Source organism: Rhinolophus sinicus, linkage group LG07 (genome assembly GCF_036562045.2).
Source record: "Rhinolophus sinicus isolate RSC01 linkage group LG07, ASM3656204v1, whole genome shotgun sequence".
Classification (NCBI taxonomy): domain Eukaryota; kingdom Metazoa; phylum Chordata; class Mammalia; order Chiroptera; family Rhinolophidae; genus Rhinolophus; species Rhinolophus sinicus.
This window is the reverse complement of record NC_133757.1, coordinates 104,350,707-104,378,677: the sequence shown is the minus strand read 5'-3', so window position 1 is coordinate 104,378,677 and position 27,971 is coordinate 104,350,707. Positions and strand designations below refer to the sequence as shown.

General features: G+C 42.3%; 2 long non-coding RNA genes across 4 annotated transcripts in view; one reads left to right on the top strand and one right to left on the bottom strand.

Annotated features, from left to right (window-relative positions):
• The window catches only part of LOC141572734 (uncharacterized), a 32,464-nt gene extending 6,021 nt beyond the window's left edge, over nt 1-26,443 (top strand). The window contains exons 1-4 of one of the 3 annotated variants that reach the window (XR_012498177.1): nt 5,735-5,940; nt 11,468-11,609; nt 24,424-24,511; nt 25,077-26,443. This is a non-coding gene — a long non-coding RNA (uncharacterized LOC141572734). Of the gene's footprint in view, nt 1-5,734; nt 5,941-11,467; nt 11,610-24,423; nt 24,512-25,076 lie in introns of those variants that run through there. The other 2 variants (XR_012498176.1, XR_012498175.1) reach the window with 2 other exon arrangements.
• On the bottom strand, nt 16-5,615 carry LOC141572735 (uncharacterized). Its single transcript, XR_012498178.1, has 2 exons — nt 3,930-5,615; nt 16-3,142 (listed from the first exon to the last, which is right to left on the bottom strand). It is a non-coding gene; the product is annotated as an uncharacterized LOC141572735 (long non-coding RNA).
• Nucleotides 26,444-27,971: the final 1,528 nt, after the last annotated feature.

Genomic DNA, 27,971 nt, shown 5'->3' with positions numbered 1-27,971 from the left:
TAACAGCCCTAAGCCTTCATGCCCTCTTTCTTAATGCAGATAAAACAGTTGGCCCTCCAGAGGTTGATTTTTTTTTTAGGAGAAATAAGTGAAATAATGTAGACACAGCAGTTAGAACTGTGCTGTTGCACAGAGCATGTGTTCAATAGAAGACAGTTATATCATCCTGAACAGCTAGGAAGTTCTTGGCAGAGAAAATAAAATACTCTTCAGTGCAAATACAGTGACAGTTCACTGTCACAGGTGCACCACTTTCCAGGGCCTGGACCCACCAGACCTCACTTTCACTTTGTCCTGGCTTTGCTGCTGCTGGGGGAGCCTGCTTTTCCTGCATCTCCACCTCCCCTACCCCACCATCACTTCCCAGCCAGGAGCTTCTGTATTCAGGGCATTGTCCACTCCTTCCAGGACAAGGGAAGATGAGTTCCAGGAATCCCAACTTAGATGTCAGGACACATGTCCTCATAGAAAAGCATTGTCAGACATGGTGGTTAGGGTCTTTAGTAAAATGACTTACGGTACGTGGGCTTCTTTGGCCGTATCTGGAAATCCAAACCACTATGTCTAAAATTGTTTTTATGGGAAACTATGTTCCAAGGGCCTAACAACTGACTTAGAAATGAACTACTGGAATGCAGCTTGTTCAGGGACAGTCTGTAGGTCAACATTCATAAGTCATTGTCAGTGAAAAAGGAAATGACATTTATTCGGCTCTTACTGAAACATACTGCACATACAGCTCCATAACTGTTTCTTGAGGACACCAAGCATCTGAAGTTATTTAAAATAGCAGCCCCATAAACCTATCAGATTGAACTGACGTCCTGGGCCTGATTATATTTGAGCTACTAACTCCAGCAACTCAGATGTGCTTGTTAGGTGTCTTTTAGACATTCTTAGAATTTAAAAGTTTTAAGGAAGGCAGAAGGAGGCTTTCCTTTTGCAGTGCTCCCCTTGTGGTTATGTAACTGCCGTGCTGAAGCAGCTCTCTCCCTCCCCACTCCCCTCCTCGCAGGCTTCTCTGCCCATGTATGGTAACTGTTCCACAACGCTTCTCAGTGCTGAAGTGAGCAAGTCGGACCCTTATTAGGATCCAAGCTTGAAAGTTACACAGCTCAGGGGCTAAGATTAAGAATCTCCTGTTTGTAGAATCTGGTAGATACCAAATGGATCAACCAAACTGGGTTTGGGACAAAGTTCTTCAGGGAGGAAGAGATATGAATATAAATGTTCTGTATGGGGTTGGTGTTCTAACAGAAAGCCAGTTACCTGCCCTGTTTTAAATTCATCCTGTCATGAGTCCCAAGAAAGCATGTCTAACTCTCTTATGTTTCCATATTGTGGAATTACCACAAAGAGCATCAGGTATGTCTCTTCTTTCCTTTTTCTTGTCTTTTTTATGTCCTTGTGTATGTGGACAAAAGCCACTTCCATTGTACTTTTTGCTATTGAGTTACTCTCTTTTAAAGTAATTTCTCTAGAGGGAGAAGCAAAAAGCAGAACGAGGCTGATTGTTAATTCTCTCTTTCCACCCCCTTGACAAAGCCAGTTCTCAAGAAGGGTAGGATATAAGCACTTCATATATCACAGTAGGCTTATGCAGATGCCTCACCCAGATGGTGGCCTTGTTCTAAGGGATAGTTATAACTTTTTGAGAATTATGGAAATTAAGCAAGATGGAACTTTTTTTTTCCCCTACAAAAGAAATTCTTGGAACACCAGCGATCTCCAGTCACTTATGAAATGCCTCGTTTGTACCATTCACAAAGTTAAATAACAAGGTCCAAGTCCTGAAGATAATCTCGGTGTAGGAACAGAAATGGAAATAGATACTTACATATCAATAAGTATTGCAATAAAGCTTTTCAGAGGGTGCTGGGAGTCCACATGCAAGAGTAACAGTCCAGGGGCGCTCGGAGGGCCTCGCAGAGAAACAGATGGTTAGTCGGGTCTGAGCCCTAAAGGTAAAGTGTTCGGAGCAGGGCAGGTGAGCACCAGAAAGGCCAGAGATTCCGCGAGATGATGATCTGAGGATCCGCCCAGGCTTCCTAACTCTCAGGCAGGAAGTGAGGGGCTGACCGTTGGTACTTTAATTCACTCTTGCATTCAACAAATATTTATTGGGTACTTATTAGGTGTCAGGGGTTGCAGTGGTAAACAAGTTCTCATGAAAATTATGGCCTACTGTGGAAGTCACTGAACAAAATACTATATGTACACAACAGCAATTGGACTAAGTACCGTGACTGAAAATGCAGGTGCTGAGACTTTAACTGAGGGACCTTTTGGATTGGAGTGGGATGGTGTGTTGGTGTGCAAATGTCAGAGAAGGAAACATTAAAAACAAGACCTAAAGCTTCATGGAGGCAGAGGGAACAGGGTGACTGAAGATTTCTCTAGGGAAAAACATGGCGTAATGGAGGAAGGGAGAGTCAGTGAGACAGAGCCCCATTCCCAGGAAAGGGAGTCGGTTGTAGGGGGACTGGAGAGGTAGACAGATCCTTCAGAGTTTGTAGGAACTGTCAGACCTGAGACTCTGGACAATGGGAAGCTATTGAGTGGTTTAAGCAAAAGAATGAACACGATCAGATCTGTATTTTTAAAAATCACTCTGACTACGGTACAGAGTAGTAATCACAAAACTTTTTACATTATGTACCTCAATCATTAAAACATTTTAATCCTACATGCCAATACAGGGATGTTTGTCATTACATAACATTACGTGTATTCTATAAAATACAGAAAAGTAGTCATTTTAAAGGATGCAATAAATAGAAGAACCGAGATTTTCTGGCCATACCCATCAGCTCGTCCTGTGCACTCTAGGTGCAGGTCCTATTTGGGAGGCTACTGGTGTGGGGTGAGGAGGGAGAGCAAGATTAGGCGTGGAGAGACAGGTTAGGTTTATTTTATTACCAGTTAGGAAGTAGTGGGAGTCTTGGATTAGAGCAAGAAAGGCGCAGAAGTAGACAGATTTTACACTTACTTTCCAGGTTGAATGGAGAAGACTTGATGATTGGTTGGAGGGGATGGAGGTGAGGGTGAGGGCTGAGGAAGGAAGCTAATGTTAAAGGTCACGGCCAGTTTCTGCTTTGAGCAACTTCTCAAACCATGGTGTCAACCTACCCTTTGAATGGAGCTGAATAAAAAAGTTTGCCATTTAAATTTTGAAGACAAAAAAAAAAAAAAAAAAAAAAAGGAAGAACTCTTAAGTCATTTTAGTTGTTTGTGGGTGTGTATTTTTTAATTATTCATTTTTGTGAGAGAAATTACTTCTAACACTCAAGTTTTCTGTTCTATCTTTTATCTAAGGATAAATAATTCCCATAGAACGCTAAGATTTCTAAGACCCCACCTTTCTCTTGCTTGCTCTCACTCTCTCTGTGGTATTGAATACCTTCTGGGTTGTAAAAATTTGGGATTACTTTCGTTATTTGCAGTTTTGATTGTTATATATAATTAAATTATACATAAATTATATATATAATATGTATATAAATTATGACTCTTCCTTTTTTCCACTGATCCATTTTATGACCCATAGTACATTTTCAGATCTACCTCAGTCTGTTTCTCAGCATGTAGTACACTGAAAGTAATGCTATTCGCAGATTCCCACAAAAATGAAAAACATTGGAGGAGTTATGGTTACCCTACTATGCAGATGGCAGGCATCTTTTGCCCTGCTCCAGAGAACTGGCTGGGAATCCCCTCATTTAGGAAGCCCTTGGCTCAGCAGTTACCTGTAGGCAAATGTCAGCTGCAGCAACTATTAAAGGACCCTTTAAAAAACCACCACTTGTAGTGATTATGGGGATCCAAAAAGATAATGGATATGGAACGTTCTGTAAACTGTAAGTTCATATATGCATGTACATTAATGTCTTTCAAACAAAATTATGTTTAAGTGCTTCTAAAGTACCTACTTGTATAGCAACAGAATCAATCAATAAATGAATGTGAGAAGCTCTCATAGCCACAGCCCTTTGCCGTAGTTAAAATCTGATGGATAAAACACAAAAAGAAAAGAAAAAAAATAAGGAAAAACAAAACAAACCAAAATTTTAAAAAGAAAACGTCTGCTTGAATGATTTTGAGTTTGGAATGATATGTAGGATGGAAATAGGATGATTCTCTTAGATGTCCACTGAGTAAAAACAGGTTTTCTGTACCATGTTAGATGTTTGTAATTACTCGTACTTTGCTTCACTTTCTTAGTTATAAAAATTAGTAAGCCACAGGTTTGCAGGTTTGCGCACGTTCAGTGGTCCTAACGTATAGAAGGGATGTTATCTATAAACTTAGAAATGCCTGGCTAATTTTCTTCAGATAAGAGAGTTTGAATAACTTTTGAACTAATTTCTGAGAAATAAAACTTTTTACTCTACATATACAACTTTGTATAGACTTGACAACTCCGTGGGGAAGAGAAGGGTTTTCTTTAATCAATTAGATATCTAAAAATTATTTGTAACTATCACATTCATTGTTTGTGTTCAAAACTGCTGCTGAAAACGTGACAGGAAGTGATGGTGTGTTCCTTATCTTTTCGGGTGTGGCCTTGTGCTCACTGTTTTAGTGGCAGCTCACTGAAAAAGCCAGAAAGCAGAAATCCTGGCTTTTTTCCCCAGTGGCCTGAGCGGTAGAAAGGGTGGTGGATTCCTGGTTACAGTTAAACTGTTGGTTCAGAGGCAGAGGGAGGTGGGAAGGATTAGTGGGCATAGTCCAAATGTCTTGGCCAGTAACATGAAGTCAAGCTTTCCCTGTATTAGAAGAAATTCCTCTGAGAAGAGCAAAGAGAGGGGAAGTTGGGGGCCCTAAGAGTTGAGGGGACCTGTGCACTGCTTCTTAGCTGTACTGTTAAGGAGAAGGCAAGACCCTAGAGGGAAATGGCTATGAAGCATGTCGATGGGCAAGGATTCGCATGTCCCAGACCTGGCACTGAGGCAGCCAAGAGCTGCCCGACCTCAGTAGATGTCTTTGCAGCACATAACTTCTTTGGACAGAGGACCAGATGCACACATCCTTGATTCTATGTAAGACCCCAGAGCTGTGGCACAATCTTGGGAAACAGGAAGGGGAGAGCCTCAAAAAGAACTGAGGTTAAATCTCGATCCTACAGGATGGGGGCTTGAAATGGAAAATAAGTTGATGTAGAAAATAAAATTCTATTTCTTGCAAAAATGAGTCTGTGGACTGAGATTTATAACCGCTACCAAGGGCAAACTCTTCTTTTGTATCAAGTGCAGAAATGCACTCTAGAATGTCCAGGTAATTGTACATATTCTGGAACAGTAAGATATGAATGAATGAGTGTTACTCTTGCCAGCACTCTGAAATGAGAAGACACGGAAGACAGGGCTTCTCGGTGCCAAGTCAGAGTCATTTAAACAGTCAATGGAGAGGAAATTTAGAAGTTTGTATAGGATTGGAATTTTTGACAGGTAGCAAAGGACCTGATGCGATTTTAGACTTTAGAGGCAGCTTACCCAGTAAAACCTTTTTTTCATTCTTTTTCTATTTTAACAAAATATACCATTGAGGTGAAATGGGGACCTGTAGCTCCAAGAAACAGTGGGAGGTAAAACCTTCCCTATGAAACCCCTCTTTGACTAGCCAGAGTGCCAGAGAAGTCCGTATGCACAGAGGAGGTCACCTCCTTTCCCACCCCCCCACCCCCCACCCCCAGATGTCTGGTGGTAGGTACCAAATGTGAGCTGCCAGAAGGCAGACCTCACTCCCCTACCTGATTGATGTCTGCTGTGTTAAAAACCACTGTGAATAGCCAAACAGCATTGCAAATATGAAGGTTCCTACTGAAAGTGGAGAGTTGTGTTCGTAGAAACAGCCTGTCAACACCTTCGGGGAAATGGAACTCAAGATGTGAAGAAAGAGAAAGTAGCAGTAGCAGGGAGATGGGACAAGCTCCATCTTAAGGTAAGAGGTATCAGGGAGAAATGAAAGGTAAAGGAGAAAGCATTGCCACCACGTGGGGATTTCTGACGGGAGGGGAAGTGAAAGGTACAGAAATAGAAAGAGGAACTTGGGGACCAGAGGGCTTTATTTCCTAGGTGCTCCGCCACCTCCCTCCCCCAAGAAGCAACCATATTAGGAGGAAGAGATGCCGGAAATGTCCCTTTGCACCTTAGCCCCTGATTTTGTGACTGGAGAAGATGCCAGCTCTTTAATAGGCTATTGCCTAGGTTGGAATGGAATGACGGATGTTCCCAGAGTAGAATGTGGCCTGTTTGTATTCGGTAGAGGAATAAAGCTCCCATCCAACTTTGACGCTAATACTTAAAAAAGAAGAAAAGAAATTACAAACTGTCACTTTTTATGTGGTGTTCATGGGGGAGGGAAAGGGTGGGAAATCAGGAGGAAAGCAGTGTCTTTCAAGATGTTATTTTATCAACTGTTTAATCAACTCTTGCTCAAGGCTAATGGTAAAACTACATTGTGCACGTCTACCTGCCGCAGGCAGCTTGAAAACTGCAGGTGTGATTGAGAAAGTCACTGTCAAGTACCCAGTTGAGATTCAAAAGGTATTTACTGGGAGCTAAACCAAATTTATGAGTCTTGCACTATGGTTTAGACGTAGATTACACCACATTAAAACATCTAGAAAAGATGTTTGTCAGCCTGGAAAACTCACCAGATGAGGGCCTACACTTATTTAAAAATGTTTTAAATTTTGGTGAAATATACATAATATTCAATATACCATTTTAACCATTTTTAATTGTGCAGTTCTGAGCATCAAGTACATTCACATTGGTGGTGAACCATCACTACCATCCATTTCCAGAATTTTCTTCATCTTTCTCAGCTGAGCCTCTGTACCTCTTTAAACAGTGACTCCGTCTTCCCTTCCCCCGCCCTCTGGCAACCATGCTCTGTGTCTATGAATTGACTATTCTAGGTACCTCTAGGTCATACAGTGTCCTCTTGTGACTGGCTTATTTAATTTAGTATAATGTTCATCCATGTTGTAGCAGATGCCAAAATTTCCTTACTTTTTAAAGCTGAATGGGTCTATATTTTTTAAGTAGGAGGCATGATATAAAGAATCTTCTTTTTCTAAGAAAAGAAAAAGTGCATATATTCATACCACATTTTAAAAACTGCCACAGCAGTGAATAAGCTTTTTAGCATTTCTTATGTGGCCAAAGGAGGCTGGATCTGGGCTTCAGGTAGCACTGTTCAAACTCCTCTTAATTTCTGGGATGGGTTCTTTTTAATCTCAGAGATAATGGACCAAATGCAGATGGTTGTCTCCATTAGTGGGTGAGACTGAACTCTTAGTTAAAAGGCCTATGCCTTTTACCGAAATAAGATTTTCCTGATCAGCTCTAAAATTGCCATAAGTGTGGCTTTTGACCTTATTCCCCTAAAAGCAAAAGGTCCTTTTTTTAAAAAAAAATTCACTGTAGGGTATCTTTAATGGCAGATGGGAGGGCATGATCAGTCTCACCTTGCACTTTGAAATGACCAGCTGGCCCTAAACATAATCTCCAAAACTCGTTAGATTCAGAGATTTCTGTTGTTAAACACAGTACCTACGTTGGCAGCACCAGGAATTATCAATAACCCATTGACCCATGTCGCCATGGCAAAGCAGAAGCCTAAGAAAATATGAGCGTTTACATACAGTCAGTACACAGACATGCTTCCCACGGTTATGACGCAAAGGAGCTACAAAAAGGACACGCGAGACCTACAGTTTTTAGGCCTTTTTAATTTCGATATATTTTCTTTTGAGGGAACGCTTTAATATTTTGATTTTTTTTTTTGAGGGAACGCTTTCATGTTCCTTACAAGTCATCATGAGTTGTTTTCATCTAAAATTATTTTCCAGGTGATTGAAACAAGTAAAGGCCTCTATTTTCAAGCAGGGCAAGAAAGTGTTTCTTCTACCTCTTCAATATAGTTGAAGGAAATTGTATAAAGCTCCCTGCAGTTTCAGTTTACAAGTGAGTTGCCCACTGATCGTTCCATGAGTGAAGCTGGAAGGGAACTCTAACTTTGAGAATGGAGAAAAGAGGATTTGGAAGGGGAAAATTAGAGTGAAGAAGAAATCCTATTTCTAGACTCCATTCTGAGGAACATTTTTGCCTGATGTAAAGAAACATTGTCGCAACCAATCAACTTCATTGGCATACAGCTGCCTAGCCTTGACTGAAATTCTACACAGAGGCAATTGTTGAAAGTAAACTGACATCTTAAGACACTTAACTATAGAGAATGGAAGAGTGTGCGTGGAGCTGGGCCCCTGGCTGACTCTCTAGTCTTGACTTCCTGTTGAACTCCGGGGAGGAGGGAGGGACTAAAGGGAAGAAGCCATGTTGGGTCAGGCCCCTTTTTTTGTCCTTCTTGCCAAGGAGGACTGCCCTCCGGGTGGGAGTGTGTGTTTGCACTCCTTGGTGGTTCCGTTTCTTTTTCTTTTCCCGAATAAACAGTTTTCTTTTGGTGGATTATCTGGAGAATTATTTTGGCCAGACGACACAATCAATAAGGCAGTGATCATCCATTGCATCTTATCACTCTGCAGCTGAATTCACGGCAGAAGTCTACCTTCTAACAGTTTCCGTTTCTCCTTTTAAAGGGTCATTTGCTTTTGCAGGAAAACTAAGGATATTACCAGAGTTTAAAAAAAAAAAAAAAAAAAAAAGCGAGTTAGTATATTTTGGGTGCCATGAAATACGAACTTTCCTAAAAGTGACATTACTTAGCCATTGGAAACATGTTAGCTTTAGCTGTCTTTCATGGATTTTTCTGTGTGCGTGTGGTTAAAGTATAAATAACACAAAAATTACCGTTTTGACTATTTTTAGGTGTATAGTTCAGTGGCATTAAGTAGATTTTATGGGTAATTTTTAAAACCTTTACCACTCTCAATACAGAGGCGCCTTCTTACTTTTTGTTAAGTCACTGTGGATAGTATTTAGAAACTTTTCTCTTCACTTTAAATTTTAAAAATTATGAGTAATTCTGTCACCCCTTAAAAAAAAATAGAGATTCTAAAATGGAGTGGCTTTAAGACTATGTCCTTTTCCTACTGGTCCATTGCTCTCCTGTGGCCTGGTATCCAGTAAAGATTGCTACTCGGTTGATCCTAAACTTTCTTTCCGTCAAGCTAAGTGACTTCACTTTTTTTGTCTATTAATAGATACCTTTGCCCACACTTTACTCATGGTGGTTCTCACAGTGGTTCTTCACTGAACCCTGTCCAAAGTTATTTATATCACTTTAGTTTTGAAATCTAGTAGTAGTGTCTGTAAACTCAACTTAAAATAAAAACAGAAGTCACCAAGGGTTTGCCAGAGTAAATTTCTGGGTTAGAATTACCAGCGTGGAAAGGAGTTACTGCTCCCTTAGGGCTGTTGAGTTTTTTCCTTTTCGTCCCTGTGACTTTCTCACTCTCAGCCCCCACTGTCCCTCTGCCACCTCAGGTCTAGTCTTATCTCAAAACTTCAGTTCAGGCTAAGAAAAGCATTTCTTTCCTTAGTTCCTTACCCTTGACACGATATGGCGGTATAGTACAGAGTGGGGATGTTAAGCTGCATTTCCAGAGCAGACTGGAGTTGCAATATCCTGGCCATTGTCGTGTCTCCTGTCGTTGTCGTGTCCCAGCATGGTCTCGTAAATGTCTTTGGTGAATAATTGTTGACTGGATAAATGAATGAGGGGTGGGGAGGTGTTAGAGAAGTGACACTCCCGCTCCTAGTAAGCAGAGTAACCCAAAAGTGGAAGCAGGGGCCAGTATGGTAAGTTACAGCCAGGGTAACTTTTGACCTAAGGTGAGGATGTGGACCACGTAGGGAAGATGAAAGCCTGGATGGGTTTTAATTTGACCAAATTATCCAGGCTGTGACAACCCCAGATGATTTATGAATGGCTTCTAAACAAGGCATATTCTCAGAAGACTAAACAACAATTAAGGGAAAGGAAAGGAAAGGAAGGAAAGGAAGAAATTCTCTTTTGTCTGCTCCTACCTGCCTGTCTGCAAGCTTGTCACCCCATCTGGGCACGATGCTAACTGTTCAGTGTCCTCCTAATGTCCCACTACTGTCCACTGATACAGCCAGACGCAGAACAAGTCTGCCTTCCTTCAAACCACACTCTGTCCTAAAAGTATCCCTTTTAGCAATGCGCTTTAAGTAAATTTTCCAATTGTCAGAATTGGAACACCCTCAGATTACTTTGTCATATGCATATTTAAGCCAGAGTCACCAAGTACTTAGTAGTCAACAAGTATTGCAAACTACTTGGTTAAAATACTGTATTCTAAATTGGTGACTGATTGGCTTCATTGCCCCAGGGCACATTTGTGTTTCAGAAGACAGTCTCATGCATCTAAGTGAGTTGAATTAATGGAATAAGTTGGGACCCTTCTGTGCAACCTTTGTCCTTCTCCACCATCAGACTGGAAATAGAGGAATCAGCAACTTGGTGTCCCAGTGTTACGGGCCAAGCAAGTAGTTCCCCACCACCACCCCCCAAAAAACTTTTTAAGTTTTCTTTTCTATAGAAATTTTAAGTTTCCTTTTTCCCAGTTTTTTTTAGCTCCTGTGCCCTTACTTCTTAACTATTTTATAAATCATTTCTTAATCATAAACAATAAGTTGTTTTTAACCTGAATCATAGAAATCTCCTATCCCCTGCTTTAGATAATTACCCTAAAACTTACAATTTATACTTGTTGATTGTAATCATTGAAGCCTAAGATCTTTCCAACCTGTCTTTGGCCCAGCTCCTGGACAGTTGACACCACCTGAGTCACCAGTTGAATGGCCACAGGCTCCATAAGAGCTGATGGATTTTCCATCACGTAGCCACCCCATGTCAATAACTTTGAGCTCTGCTCTTTAACACGTTGAGTACGGATCACGAGAATCTTCACGAGGGATTTAAACCCCGCCGTACGCAACGTGTTAAGCAAACACTTTTATTTATTTTTAATTTATTTTTAAATTTTTTTTTAAATTTTATTGGGTAAGGGGAACAGGACTTTATTGGGGAACAGTGTGTACTTCTAGGACTTTTTTCCAAGTCAAGTTGTTGTCCTTTCAGTCTTAGTTGTGGAGGGGGCAGCTCAGCTCCAGGTCCAGTTGCCGTTATTAGTAGCAGGGGGCGCAGCCCACCATCCCTTGCGGGAGTCGAACCGGCAACCTTGTGGTTGAGAGGATGCGCTCCAAACAACTGAGCCATCTGGGAGCTCAGTGGCAGCTCAGCTCAAGGTGCCGTGTTCAATCTTAGTTGCAGGGGGCAGAGCCCACCATCCCTTGCGGGAGTCGAGGAATTGAACTGGCAACCTTGTGGTTGAGAGCCCACTGGCCCATGTGGGAATCGAACCGGCAGCCTTTGGAGTTAGGAGCATGGAGCTCTAACCTCCTGAGCCACCGGCCCGGCCCCAAGCCAACACTTTTAAATTTATTAAAATTAAAATCTATTTTTCCTCATTCAGGGGCCTTGGGGATACAGATGATACCCCAGCAGGATTACCAGTCCCAACCAAAGAAGCCAACGGCATCTTCCAGGTGGATCCTAAGACCCCTTTCTCTGATCTGAGATCAGATAGGGCGAGAGTTCCGTGAATCCCCCAATAGGTAAAGGCAGCTCTACACCCCTGCCCAGCAGGAAGCAAATACAGAAGAAAAGACCTCCTGTCCCTCAACTTTCCATAGAGATTTTATGGGGATCATGTCTCTCAAGAGGAAAACAAGGCAGGCAGTTAGAGACAGGCATTGGGTCTCTGCATTCCTGCACATGCAACACAACCCACAGAATGCGACTGCCCAAAAAACCTCCCCTCTCTGCCCAAAACTTCTCCTTTTCACTATAATTATCTACCCCATGAGGAAACAAATAGGTACAAAATACCCAAGTAGATTAAACCAGTCATTCACACCTGTGCAGTAAAGACCACAACGACCTTCATTTCACCTGGACCTCATTATACCATCATTATAATATCATACTGTGGGGACAGAACCGGGAGTGCAGTTTCCAGACTCTTGGCCTCACGTGGAAAGGTGCTGGCTCAGGTAGTAAATGGCCATCAACTGTGGTTGGATGGCCATCAGCTGTGGCTAGTTGGACATCAGCTGTAACCAGTGAGCCATTGGCCACTAATATAACTGCTGTGGCTACGCTAGCAGAAAATGGGGGCTAGCAAGAAGATGGTGGCTAAGCCTGCAAGAGCGGATTGCAGTTAGCAAGTGAGGTTGGTTGGCAGAGAAGCGGATGGCAGATTGTGGATCATGTGGCTCCTGCTTCCTGTGTCTCCAACCCAGCCGCCAGTGAGACTATAGTGGTATGATTCCCCTATCTATGGCTCTGTGGGTATAGATTTTTGGCCTCACCATGTCCTGCGTTCTTATGTGGGGAGCGGGAACAGAGATCCTGCATGCCACCCGGCATGACACATACATATACCCAGAAGTTCATTAATATAGCAGACTGAATTCAGTCTAAAATTCAGTTTTTAGACTGAATTTTAGACATGTGCAGTCTAGAAAGATGAGGTAATAGCCTCTTGTCAATCACAGGTGTCAATCACGTGATCTCACTCCCGGAAAGGAACAGCCCACTCTAGAGAAAGGGGATAAAAACTCCAAGCCTGGCCAGTCAGGGCCTTTTTGAGCCCTTTTTTTTTTTTTTTTTTTAAGTTTCAGGTGTACAAAACAATGTAATAGTTAAACATTTATACCCCTCACAAAGTGATAACCCCCCTCCCCCAATCTACTACCCCTCTGACATCGTATATAGCTGTTACCGTTCCACTTATCTATTCCCTATGCTGTACTCCACATCTTGTGACTAGATATATGGTAAATTGTAGATGGCATTCATTATTATTCATCTTCAGGTGTACAGTGCAGTGGTCAGGCATCTACACCACCCATGAACATTTACAACATTATTGATTACATTCCCCAAACTGACTTTCGTATCCCCATGGCAATCTTGTGGTTACTGATTATGCTTTCTAATCCCCTCACCTTCTCCCTCATCCCCAACCCCCTCCCATCTAGCAATCCTCAGTTTTTCCTTTATATCTCTGAGTCTGTTTCTGATGAGTTTGTTCATTTCTTCTATTCTTTAGATTCCATATATAAGTGAGATCATATGGTATTTGTCTTTCTCCATCTGACTTATTTCACTTAGAATAATGTTCTCTAGGTCCATCCATATCATTGCAAATGGTTAAGATTTCATTCTTCTTTATGGCCAAGTAATACTCCATTGTATAAATATACCACAGTTTCTTAATCCAGTCATCTATCGATGGGCATTTTGGTTTTTTCCATGTCCTGGCTATTGTGAATAGTGCTGCAATAAACATATGGGTGCATAAATTTTTTCGAATTAGTGTTTTGGATTTCTCTGGATAGATACCTAAGAGTGGAATTGCTGGGACATAAGGTAGTTCCAGTACCCACTATGGAAATCAGTATGGAGGTATCTCAGAAAACTGGAAATGGAACTGCCTTTTTGAGCCTTTTGAATCACGCTTTTGCTCAGGCCCGCTCCAATCCCTTTGGAGTGTACTCTCTCTTCTAATAATGGGCCCTTGAGCCACTGCTTTCTGCTCAGGCCCACTTCTGTTTCTTTGAAGTGTACTATTTCTTCTAACAAACTGCTGTTTCACTATTTTACCTCTGTATCTCGTTCAGTTCTTTGCTTGAGCTGCCAAGAACCTGGACCGTGCTGAGGAGGGCCCATCCTCTGGCAGCCGGAGCGGCTAAGGTTCCCAGGTTTGCACAAGGCCCAGGTTCGACCCCCGGTCTGGGAATCTAGCCCAGACACTGCCGGGTTCGACCCCCCGTGTGGAAACCAAACCTGAACATCGCTCCGAGAAGGGTCTACTCTCTGGTTACAACAGTTATATTCCTTATATCATCTACAGGAACCCATTGTAGATTCTGCAGGGGAAAAGGGCATGATAACAAATGTTCTAGAAAGTTTATGAGAGAAGTGATGTTGACTCTAGAGTTACATGAGGACTCCAGGAGGCAATTTCCACTGCTGCTGTTCCTGGTGCTCACTGCCATTTAGATGTGTCCTCTGAAGGAACACAGGCTCTGAGCCAGTATTCCTGGGAAGTGCCACCTGGTTCTGAAACATGTGCCAAGTACAGACGATGTACCAGGTGCTAGGGAGTCAAAGACCAGTAAGATCAAAAAAGGGGTGATAAAGTCTACTTGAGGGAAACACAGGCAAGAGGGTGACCCACTATGCCTAGCGGAACATAGACAAGAAGGTCACCAAGTCTACCTGAGAGGACTGGAGAAGGCTGCCCTAAGTAAGGACGGGGCCCATGGCACTTGTCATCTGGTGCAATCATAAAATCTGCTTTTCAGGCTGGTTTTACCACTCTAATGTTCCTTGAGGGCAGGGATTGCCTGTTACATGTCTCAGGGTAGCTTCGTGCACTCCTTGGTACAGAGAGATCATTGCTGTAATTACTTTTGAAAGAATAAACTGACATCGTTTTATCTTGAAACATGAGTAGGAATGCCAAGGGAAGGAAAGGGTAAGGTACTACATGTGAAGAGGGAACACCATAGCAAAAACATGGAACTGGGAAATTCAGTGGGATTTTTAGGGAACACAGTTAGTTCATTCCTGGAGTTTGGCGTGACTTGGGGCAAGGGATGGTAATAAAGGAATGCTGGAAGTGAGGCCAAGAATCAGAGTGTGGAGGCCTTGGAGGCCCGGCGAGGAATTTGGATTTAATTCTGTAGGCAGTAGGAGGGAGTTTAAAAGCAGGGAAATAATTAGATCCAATCTGTTTTAGAGAGATGACTGGCAGCAACATAGAGATGAATGGGAGTGAAGAGGGTTAGAGGTAACAACCACTGGTCCTAGTGTGAGTGGGGCGTGGGGGGAGACATTTAAGAGAAAGTTCTGAGTAGCGCTCTTAGTATTTAGAGAACAGAAAGAGTTGAAGACGACATCAAGTGTCTTGGTTGAGTTGAGCATTGGGCAAGAAACCAAGATAGGAAATACAAGAAGAGAAACCGGTAGAAGGAGAAAAGATTATTAATTCAATTTTGAATATTTGGAGATTGAGGAGCCTACACATTTCCAGGGAGAGTACTGGTCTGTACCACGAAGCCCAGGAGAGAAGTTGAGGCCAAAGGTATAGTTTGGGGTGTGGGAGTTGGAGTCATTCGATTGGGTGAGAAACCCAGTTCACATGGAGAGAGAAGAGAAACAATGAGGCCCAGGGGAAGTTGAAATTCCCTTCCCCCTTTTGTAAAGTTTAATGACTTTTTCCCTGTTATAAAAATATCTGAAAACCAACAACAGGCCCAAGTAAGTGGAAATGACACTATATTAGTTTTCCAGAAGTTCTTGAACTTCTAGCACTGTGAAAGATGAGCTGGTACTTCCAGGAGTGCTTCTCTGGGAGTTGACTGTGTGCAGTTCTCGGTTGTGCAAGCACTTCTGTGGAGCCAGCTCAGCCAGGAGTTTACCGGCAGCCCTTGAAGTGTCTGTATACGAAAGCCCAGGTGCAGGAGCCAGCCCCAAACAGAGGGAAAAGCCTGAGTCAGAGCCTCAGAACAATGGAGCTTTCAGAATCCCTCTCAATTGTTAACTGTCTCGAAATGTCTGGAGATGTTGTGATGATGAGCCGTCTAAGCAATTTCTGGTGGTGACCCAAGGAGGGGAACCACAGGCAGGCTGAAGGAGGTAGGGCTTACAGGCGCAAGAGAATCCTGGAACCCGGCAGTGGTAATTCTTGTCGGTTGTCATTTTTGAGGGAATTCTTGGTGAAAAAGATGAGTAAAAGAATTAGAAGTTGAAGAATGGGCAAAGAACAGATTGATGGTTGCCAGACGTGAGGGCTGGGTGGTGGGTGAATGGGTGATGGCGGCCAGAGATACAAACTTCGGGTTCTGAGTTGAATACATCCTGGGGATGTGATGCACAGCAGGGTGACTAATGAACAATACTGCATTGTATGTTTGAAAGTTGCTAAGAGAGGAGATCTTCAAAGTTCTTATCACAGGAAAAGAATTTGTAACTATGTGCGGTGATGGATGTTAACTAGACTTATTGTGGTGATCATTTCACAATATATGTAACTATCACATCATTGTGTTGTACACCTGAAACTAATATAATGTGATATGTCAATTATATCTCAATAAAATTGGAGAAAGAAGTTGAAGAATGTAAGAACTTGAGGAAAAATAGTTATTCAGGGAACAGACTCAACAGTGGTTCCATGAATGATAGCATTTGATTAAAATAAATCATTACAGAAGCACATTAAAGACAATAGCAGAGGTATTTGCTGGGAATATGGTCGGGGTAGGTTTTTTTGGAGGACATAATATTTGAACTAACCCTTTAGTGTTTGGCAGAGAGAGCAGGGAAGAGGTGGATTGTTACAGGCAGGGAGAATGACATGAGCACAAAAGAACAAGCTTGTGTCTAAATTGCAATGGTAATTGGAATAACAGTGGCTGTTTTAGCAAATTGATCATTTTTTAAAACAAGGAAAAACACAGGTTTGTGGGTGAGTCAGTTGGCATTTCATTTTGTTACCATCTCAGTTGATGGCAACTCCACTCTTCTAGTTGCTTAGGCCAAAAACCTTGGAGTCATTCTTGGCTCTTTTTTTCCTCCCCTCCTGCATCTCATCTATGTCAGGAAATCTTTTGACTCTTACTTGTAAAACATATCTGGAATCTGACTACCTTTTAGTCCCTCCACTGCTAATGCCTGGTCTAAGCTGCTTTAAAATCTAGACTAGATGACTGCATTAGCCCCCAGAGTGCTTTGTTTCATCCTTGCATGAGTGCAGTCTACTCTCAGCACTGCAGCTAGAGAGAGGGTTCCCCCTGAAATGCGTGCCAGATCAGGTTACTCTGCTTAAAACCCCTCATGACTCCCCATCTTTTTGCAAAGTAAAAATGCATTTCAGAGCACTGACCATGGCCCATGGAGGCACTGGACAGTCTGCCTAACACCCACTCTACTCTTTGCTCTCCGATCTTACCTTTCACACACTCCCTCTCACGCTACCCCTTTTGTGGGCCTTTTGTGGGCACCCTCTTGCCACAGGGGTTTGGCTGTACTCTGCCCGGAATGCTCTTCCCCAGGCTGCTGCAAGGTTGACTGCTGCTCAAATATCATCTATCCAATGAGGCCTACCATCACTTCTCTATTTAAAATCACTTTCGTTCCTGTCTGCTACTTGCACTACCACCACCAAGCCCCTCCTCGAAGTTAGACAGGAGAAACTCTCCAGCCTCGCTACACGTGGTTCTTAAATACTCTCATCCCACAACCAACTAGAGCAGACCTCCTTTCCAGAGAGTACCAGCTGGGATGCGGGTCAACGAATCCAGCTGCTTATAGTCAGTGGCTTTTACAGAAAATGCTGCCCCTGATAGTAGCTATTGGAATAGAACAAGTAGAAATAAACAGGAGAACATTACTCGAGGGATTTTTAACATATAGACGCTTGTCTTTTATAGATAGATTTATATTTAAGAAGAATCCACCTTTATTGTTATAGAATTTAAATCTGGTTTTAAAGCCATTGTTCATAATTTGGTTTTCAGGAAATGAAAACACCTATTCTGCTTAGACTTGAATTCTTCTTTCCTATTATAATATTACAGATCGCCTCTCCCAAATAGACATAATTACTTCTTTTGGAAATTATATAAAAGTTAGAGTTCTTTTATTTTGGTAACATATATACCTCCTTAAACTTGATTGTTTTTATCCTTTAAAGGTTTTAAATTAGCAAAATCAAGTAAGACAGGCTAGTAATGTACCGTAGACTCTTTTACCTCAAAGAAGAAAGGGCTAATAAGGAAAAGAATCATAGGATTTGAGACCTAAGAGAGATCTCCAGGAGGCAACAGCAGCCCAACTTCTCCATCTTGCTGTTAAAGAACTGGAGACCTAGAGGGTGAGTCACTTAGCTGATTGACCATGAGCTGGTCCTGGAAGCCAGACCCCACCACCACCGCCGCCCGAAGGTTAGTGGAATAATGCCTTCATTATCCCAGACCAACTTGAAAATGATTTGGGGTAATTATGCCGCTGGCCAGGTTTTATTTATTGGTTAGCACTAGCTAATACATTGGGGTGAACCAGGCCACAGCCACCATTATACTAGCATTCTTCCATATATAATGAGATTTAATTTGAAAATATGCAGAACCCTCTTCTATAAAATTTGAGTACTTGCTCTGGCAATTCACCTTCTGGCATTTGCCCGTTTGTCGAATGTATTAACTCCCTGTTCCCACGTGTGCATATGTGGCTGTTTCTTAGCTTCTAATGAGGAGGCGTTAGATCAAAGAATTGTGGATGGGCTAATGTTCAAGAGTGAGGAAACAACAGAGACCTTGTCAGGTGAAAGGATTGGAATGAAATGGCTTCACCGTGGTAACCAAATCGAGGCTCTTCAGACCCTTTGGGGCTGGGGACTTCTGAGGAGATTCAGCCAACACCCTGCTTATCCCCGCCATGTTCCCAATGCCAGGTTGCTAGTGACACTCTCTTCTCACTCACACTGTAGTCCTTAATAGTCACAAAAATAAACACAAGTTCGCTCATCTAGACACTTATTTTGAATACGGGATGAGTGGATAAGAACTCAGGTTGTCAACATGGGATAGCATGGACTGAACATGTATGTTGATTCCTTATGTTGCCATCTGTGCTAGGAGTTCGTTTCTGGAGTAATTGCAGAGATTTTGCAACTGTTTATACAGCATTTGAAACCCTAGACTTCTACTCCCATGAGACGATCGTCGTCAGACTGTTTATGTCTCCCATCCGTTGAATGAGAGTTCCTTTATTATCTTAAATGTGAATTTCCCTCTGTCTTACCCTATTTTCTGGTAACCAACCTTCACCAAGAGATTGGAAGTGACATGAACAATGGAGGGGACTAGGGATCTTCAAGATAAGTCTGTTGTCGCTCAGGTATAGAGATTCTGTAGGCTGTTCTACGTTTTCAGAACAAAACACAGTGTAAGAATCAAAAATGTTTAGCAAACGTACCCATGCTTACACCAAATTAAGGGGGGGACCATGGCATATTTCTGTTTTACAACCACAGTCCCAGGCCTAAAATATTTGGAATGCAGCCTGTGCCCTGTTGGCAGGGCGTTGGAGTCAATTTACAGCGTGTGATATGATAACACATGTTCTGGATCAGTGGCAGGGGAATGTTTGGAGCTGTAATTCTGTCTGTCTCCCCATTAGCAGGAAGCCTTGCTAAACTCACAGCTGGAAAAGTGCCTAAAAAGTACCAGGCTCTGCGTGTGTGTGTGTGTGTGTGTGTGTGTGTGTGTGTGTGTGTGTGAACACAAGACCCCACCCCAGGGATAAATGTTAAATGAAGACCATCAAAAATGAAACGGTACTTTCATCACATGAATAACCTGGTATGTAGTCAAGATGACTGCCTTTCTCAGAAGTGCTGCTATCTACCTCATCCATCTGGGCCTGATGATACAGGTGATGTGTTTAACAACAGTAGGGAAAGAAAACACCCTTAGACCCAGTGGCTGGGAGAAGAAAAATGGAAAGTATTCATTTTAGTAAGGCACGAGGGGAGGTATACAAGATTCACACACTGGGAGTTGAAACCTGATATCCCTGAGGCCTGAGGTAGAAGCTGACTCTTGGCCCTGGTGAGCCAAGCATTAAGGAGACGTGTAAGTGCAAGCATGGAGCTAGCACAATTCCGCAGGCTTCACGGAGCCAAGCACTGGGCTTAGGCAAGAAAGATCAAATGTTCTTTGCAAAGATGTAAATTATTTGCTCACTGAGCTCAGCAGAAAGCACGGTTTGTAATGTAGCCCTACTTTCATTTCTCTTTTAAGAGTCTATAGTGTTCTAGACCTTTCTTTGCCTTACCACTGTTATCCTGCTTACAGAGACACAACGCTTTTCTTGCGATTGTGAATGAATGAATGGTCATGTGATTTAAAATATTCAGAGTAAAAAAAAATCATCGAGCCAATCACAGTTTTGGTGTTTATGAACTATTTTCCTAATTCACAACACGATCTATTATGGCTGGCTTAGAGATCACCCAAAAGCTACTGAAAAGAACCAACAAAAGTAAATGGTTAAGACAAAATTATAGCTTCAAATAGAACAAAGATTATGATTTTACCATTACTTGTTCAGATTTAGAACTATACGAACTTATAAAACCATCTACTGATTTAGGATTATAAAGAACACACTGGCTAACTGTGCAGTCTTTTAGAATGAAGGCTTAGTCTCCAGGGCAAGTATTTATGAAGCATTTCTCAGCTGGCGAAGTGCTTCTACACACATTACTTCATCTAATGCGCTTGACCTCTTACCTTTTGGTTCTAAGATATCATCTGGGTTTCTTCAGAGGTGAGCTGAAATATTTGGTCTGAATAATTGAGCAACATTTTCCCAAGGTCCTGTCTTCATTACATCAACTTCCTCTGACAACTAAAAAGTCTGTCTTAGCCATTTCCTGCTCAGAGCTCTGCTCCTTCTGAGCCACTGGCCTGTGTACCAGCTTTCTGCTTCAGAGATATCTTTAGTTACCGGCTCAGAAAGAGCAGAGAAAAGTCCAATCAGTGATGCCTTTTCCCATTTAGGTAACCAGCTTGCCCACCTGCTCTTTGATGACTCACACCACAGTCGTCTACTCACTATCCAATTAAACCCATACACATGTCCCCTTTGCAATTGAAAATTTTAAATCATTTGACAGAAAAAAGTGTGTAAACTAATTGTTTATGACTATATGGCTTCTCTAGTTTTTCGGGTCTGGGTTCAACATACCTCGTCCATGTTGCTCCTGGCACTCACCTTTCAGGAGGAGCTGTATCTACCTTCCACCTTCACGAACCCCACATTCCGCGCAAAGGAAACACTCTCCTCCACCCTGTCCCAGTTTTATTGCCTAGAAATCCCTTCTGCTCTCACCTCATGTATGTGTAGTCTTTTCTTTTTACGCTTTTAAAAACCCTTGATATATATATATATATATATATATATATATATATATATATAAATGTCATCGTACTGTGTAGTTTTTCACTGAATCTATCATAGTTATCTTTGCCATTTCCATGTAATGGATTTATTTGGGGTGTTTCCAGTTTGGAGCTATTACAAATAACATTGCTATAAATATCTTTAACTAAAATTATTTTCTCAAAATAATGTGTCAAAGGTTCCGGTCATTTTTATGGCTCTTATTATGTATTCAGGTTGCCTTCAAGAAAAAGTACTCTCCCGTCCTGTCCTGGGCACTGTGAAAGTGCACTTCTTCGAGTCTTTCCCAATGCTGTGTTTTATATTAGGTTGGTGCAAAAATAATTGCGGTTTAAAAGGTTAAAAATAATTGCAAAAACCACAGTTACTTTTGTACCAACCTAATAATTGCTTTTTGGGGTTGTTGTTGATTTAATCACTATAAAAATGATACTGCAGTTATCTTGATTAGCACTTCTATCAATGTAAAATTTCAGGACTGAGATTATCTTGAACATACAGCAAGAATAATTTCCCAGGGGACTGGGATGGGTCATTTCTTCCTGTCTGTTGGGCTGACTCAGCATGTGCCTACCCATTGGTGGTGCGGGGAGAACTCTTGGTTGCTGTTCAGCAGAATTGCTGCCACTGCTCCAGTCTAGATGCTTCTTTCCTCACACAGATGATTGCCAAAGTCTCTCATTAATTTACCAGCCTTCAGCTCTCCAAGTTTACTGTGTGTGCTCACAGAGGAAGTGGGGTTGTGGGGAGGCAAACAAGGACACACAGCCAGCGAGGACGGGCCCCTCCCGAGTGTGAGACAGTGCTGTTCTCCTGTAGCTTGCACCCCTCCCTACTTTCTGGGGATCCAGATGTCCCAGAAGAGCTGCTCCTGGATGGTGGAGGCTTCCCTCCCAGCGCCCTGGCTGCATGCAGCAGCAGCATGGCCTCTGAGGAGGGTCGCACACCCACTGTCTGTGATTCTGCCCCTTTGCCAGCTGCCGGCCAGAGTCCTGGGCTCACAGCTGCGCTCCAGTTTGGGTTGCTCCTGCTGTTACCGCCATACCGCTGTTGGCAGCTGCTTCATCTCAGGTTGTGTTCCATGCCTCCCGTTTGCCTGGTTTCTCTTCCTGAGTAACAGGACCTGCTGTCCTGTGCGGTTGCCTTGGCCTGGGGACCAGGACAATTGTGCGTTGCATGGAACTAATTTACTACGCTGGGGGAGGCCCTCCTTGATCACAAGTTTGCCGCTTCCTTCCTGAGGGAGGTATATAGAAGGACTACGCATAGCATGATACAGAGTCAGATGTCACAGTGTATACACACACACACACACACACACACACACGCTGAATGCAGTCTGTGTTGCAGCAAAATGTCATGGTCATCAGCCCACAGGCACACACTGGAGCCAGGCTGCCTGGGGTTGAATTCTGGCTCCACCACTTAGCTCTCTGACCTGGGGAAGTGACTTAGCCTGGCTTGTGTAAGTGTTTGCCCCTATTATTGTGATTCCTTGAAAAGGGAGGGGGAGTAAAAGGGGAGAAACAGATCAGATCTCACCTGAGATGTTCCCTTTTCAGTAGGTGGTCCACTTTATTTGGCAGTTGGAGGAAAAGCAAGGAAGTCCTACCTTGGCTCTTGGCTCCGGAGCCTGGAATTTGAGCACATGTCTAAAGGGAAGAACTGAAATGGGGGCCTTTTCACAAGATAAGGGCATTGGTTTGACAGTGGCCTAGCGTCAAGTTGACTCTGTAGCTGCATTTTATGGGCCTTCATGCACTCCGCTCCTGCAGTGCCCCTACAAACTCTGGGTTTCCCTTCTTCATGTTCTCATTTTGTTTTTCTTAATATAGGGAACAACAATAATAACAAAACAACATTATGAAGCATTTACTATGTGCCAGGCACTCTTCTGCAGGCTTCTAGCTACTTATTTTTCTGCCATAACTTCTGAGGTAGACTATTGTTTCCATTTTACAGGTGAGAAACTAAGGCACAGAGAGGTTAAGTAACTTGCCTAAGGCCACACAGATTGGACATGAGATCCTACCAACTGTCTACTTTGCCAAGTGGCCCTAGGCTGGCAGTCCAGGTCTGTACCTAAGGCGAGAACACACCCCCTTTATCACTTCTCCATAACATCTGGCTCCCTGCTGCTGACCTGGCAGTTTTTTATTTGAACTTTAAGTGCCAAACTTCACATGATTGTAATCTGAAAGCGTGCCGATTCAGGAAGCTGTGAAGTTACTTGACTCAGTGGATTTTGAAGTAGTAAGAAATGATGGATAAAAAGTTCAAGCTTCTTGTTTCCAAGCTCTCAGGTCTGAACAGAAAATCATTCAGTGTTAGACATGGAAAGGAGAGGTCATATCATTTTATGGCTTCATTTTATAGGCAAGAAAAAAAGGCCCAGGGAGGGGAAGTGCCTTGTTCAAGAACGTGAAACATATTTTCCAAAATCGCATTTAGCCTGTTTAGAGGGGTAAGTCGCATAAGTGTTGCTGAAATACTACTATTAGGATCCTAGCTATTAGGTTGGTGCAAAAGTCTTGGCGGTTTTTGCAATTATTTTTAACTTTTTAAACCACCATTACTTTTGCACCAACTGAATAGTTATGGAAATCGATATATGGTATTAGTTTGGGGAGGTCCTACAGCAACATATGACTTAACTCATGTATCAAGGTTACCTTACCTACACACACCCATTCCCACTACCGGGCATGCCATTTAATGAGTAGAAGTTGGTTATGCAGTACCCACATCCTCTTCAAAATAATTTGTTAGTTTTCTTGGTGCCACCATGGCCTTTATTCAGTGTTTCCAATGTCAGTGTGCTTTGCATATGTTTCTAATGATCACTGTTAAACAGTGGTCAGCATCACCCTTCCGGTCACTTGAAGATAGGATGGTAACATTGCTCTGGTGATGAAGAGCCGAGATTCCAGAGACAGACTGCCTGGGTTTGAATTCCAGCTCTGCGCCTTACTGATCTATGACCTTGGGCAGTTATACCTTACCTATCTGTGCCTCAATTTCTCCATCTGTAAAAGAGGGATAATAATAGTGCCCACACACCATAGAGTTGCTGGAAGGATTAAATGACTTAACATATGCAAAGCACTTAGGCTCGGATTTGGCTCTGCCTAGCACTAGATGCGGGTTATCTATCATTTCTAGAAGAGGAAGCTGAGTTACAATGGAATCACTTCAGACTATTATATGGAGCTGAAAAAATACTTACTATTTCTGCTTCCCAGACTAAGGCTAGGCCTTGTTTTATAGCTTAAGTGGGACCTTAAAGAAACATTTTTTCCAAGATCATCTACCAAGAAATTGACTCAATTTACAGAATTGCAATTCTTGCCAACCTTCTGAAGTCTACTTCTGTATCTTTTCCAACAGCAAGGAAGAAAGAAAGCCAGCAAGGAAGAGAAAAAGAAATTGTGCTCCTTAGTCTACATTTTGAATTCCCAAGTAGAAAATTTTAATAGTAAGTACAAACAAATAAGGTAATGCAGTGACTATCTTAGAGGTTTACACAAATGACTTTCCCAAATGGACTATAAAGCTAGTATGTACAAAAGTTAGTAGAGGGACAAGGTCTGTATGTTCAAAAGTGTGGAGACGCAAAAAAAAAAAAAAAAAAAAAAAATGACCCACTTTACTGGGTTTCATATTGATCTTAATTTATCACCTGGAGTCGGGTGTATAGGTAAGGTATGTTTTATAGCTCTATGTAGTAATAGCAGCTTATTCTTAAGGACTATAGCTTGGGCCTTTACAGAATTTTTGTAACTTTCCTATGAGCATCCTAAAATAAGTAGAGTTAAAACAGGAAAAAAAAAATGGAAGTTTCCAAGTGAGTTCCTGTTTCTTTAGAGATAGTTCGGTGAATGGAATTTAGAGTCCAATTTTAACTCTGGATTAACAATTTATCCCTCTCAATCTTAGTTTCTAACATGCGAAATAAGGATGTTAAGATTAATCTTGTTGTGCATTTACATAAGACGTGTAAAGTGAGTCTCCAGTGACTTTCAGTTCTCCTTTCTCCTTAGACCTAAGAAATAATATTGATTAGAAAAAGCTGCCCCCTCTGAGCGGACACAGCATTGCAGGCATGTGGTTTGGCCATCGTCAGTGGAATCGGTAGAAGGCTCTTCTTGCTCCAGGCATCGTCGAGCTAAGGCCTGGTTTGGTGAATCAGCTCCTACTTCTCGGGAGCTCCATGTACACCCATACATGGCAGCCCTATGTGAATGAGAAGCAGCAAGACATGCGACCAACAGCAAGTAGAGAAAACAGCAAGTGCAAAGGCCCGGAGATGGGAATCAAGCCTGGTGGGCTTGGGGAACGTGAAGGCCCCTGGGTTGAAAAACAGTTATCAAGGGAAAGACTAATATAATAGAAGGCGAGGTCAGAAAGGGGAGCAGGGTCCAGCTCTCACAGTGCCATGCAGGACAGGACAGGAAACTGGATTTTATTCTAATTGTGTAAGAAACCACTGGAGAGTTTTATACATAATCTGAATTCTGTTTTTAAAAGATCATTTTGGCCATGTTGGTCCAACCAACATGTAAGAGCTGAGAGTAGAAGCACAGAGACCAGGAGAAGGCAATTGTAGGAGGCTGTGTGAGGGATGAGGCGCTTCCATCAGGGTTGTGATGGAGAAAGGGGAGGTGCGGGAAATAGTATGGAGGTGAGCACCACAGAACTTCTTGATTTAAAGGGTGTGAAGAGAAGACGAATTAAATATGACTCCTTGACTTTCGTCTTGAGTAACTGGGTAGATGGTACTGCTGTGGACTGGAGGTTAGGGAGACTCGGGCTGTGCAGGTTTGGGTAGGTGGGATCAAGAGGTTTGGCGCATGTTAGCTTTGAGATTCTTACTAGACACTCAAGTGGAGATGGCAGGTAGGCCTTTGGATATGTGAGTGTGGAACTTCAGGTCAAGGCTGAAATTATAACTTGGGTCTCATTAGCTTACAAATATGTAAAACCATGGGGCTGGATGAGTTCATCCAGAGAGAGAAAGTATGGAGTAGCCAGGACTAAGCCCTGGGGTACTAGAGGTTGGGCACAGGAGGAAGAGACTGCAAAGCAGATTGAGAAGGTAGGGGGAGAATCTCATAGATGGTACCCAGAGCGGTATGTTGCACAGGATAGGAATGCCACTACATAGACTTAAGTTGATGGCCCTGGTGATAGCGCTGCCCTTTGGACAATAAACTAATTTGCTAAGTGATAAGCACTTTTTCTGCAGCTGTCTAATCAATATTTTGTTGCTTCTCTTTGGCTAACTCGATATAAAATGATGCATGGTAATTGTTTTAATTTGCACTTGTAAAATAAACCAAGTATGAGTTTGCTACTTTTCCCTTGTTATGTGAGCATCCTGTTAATATCGAGGCTGGTTATTGTTAATGATGATTGTTTAGTTTCATGTTTGTTTTATTTAAAAAAAGACTTTTTTTTTCCTTTCACTTAGGATTATTTTCGGCTGTAACAGAAAACTTGACTGCAGTAAGGGGTGACTTTTGCTTACAAACTATCTAAAGGCAGACAATCTAGCAATTCCTTAATTCCATCAAGGATCCAGACTTATTCTGTCTTTCTAATCCATCATCTTCAACTAATAGCTTTTTCCCTCTGGCTTGCCTGATGGCTGCAAACCTCTGGGCATCACATCTATATTCCAGCAGGAGGAAGGACACAAAACAAAAGACCTGTCCTTGCTGAATCTATTCCTTTTCATCATGAAAACAATAGCTTCCTTTGAAGCCATGACAGTAGAAGTCTGCTTATATCTCATTGATCAGAAGTGGCTAAATAGCCATGCCAAGTTGCAAGGGAAATTAGGAAGATGACTTTTTTTTCTTTCATTTGTGTATCATTCATTTAATCATATTTAAACATTTAGCAGGACTTGAGGCATCCTGTATAAATCACATTCTAGCCTCCCTTCAAAAATATTTGCTTTAATTTTTAAAAACGTTCTTTAATTAAAAATTTAAAACAACTTAATTTTAATTTATGTACAGTAATATTTATCCTTTTCACTGTATAGTTTCATGAGTTTTGAAATAGAGAGAAAGATGACTATTTTTAACTGTGACTTCTCATGCTCCCCCAAATTGTTTGATGTTCCTATAATAGAAAAGGACAATTGTTGAAGACAACAGAATAGTTTGAGAAAGGCAAGAATTCTTTTTTTTTTTTTTTCCGGATTCCGTAGTTTCTTTCTTTTTTTTTATTGGGGAAAGGGAACAGGACTTTATTGGGGAACAGTGTGTACTTCCAGGACTTTTTTTTTTTCCAAGTCAAGTTTGTTGTCCTTTCAATTTTAGTTGTGGAGGGTGCCGTTCAGCTTCAAGTCGTCCTTTCAGTCTTAGTTGTGGAGGGTGCAGCTCAGCTCCAGGTCCAGTTGCTGTTGCTAGTTGCAGGGGGCACTGCCCACCATCCCTTGCGGGAGTCAAACCGGCAACCTTGTGGTTGAGAGCCCACTGGCCCATGTGGGAATCGAACCCACATCCTTCGGCGTTAGGAGCACTGAGTGCCAACCCCCTGAGCCACCAGGCTGGCCCAAAGTCAAGAACTCTTATCCAATGCACTGAGGCTTCCTGAGATAAGATGAAATGGAATAAAGTCAGATAGGAAGGGTCCCCTCCCCTGTGTCAAGGGAACAGTTTGCATCTCAAAAGTACCTGAATTAACCACTAGGCTCTACTCTACTCAAGAACCATGCCCTCTGGGCATTTCCTCCCTGGTGGTTCCCAGCCACGATGGTGGTGGTGGTTTGATGCAACACTTGATTTTGTTGTCACAATTGGGGTGAGGCCCAAAACAGATGGATAGATAAGCCAGCAAACAGCTGTTATATGTACATTTTCATTAATCATTCCCTTTTCCAGCATGCCTGAGTGATAAATGATATGATAATGAATGATAATAGG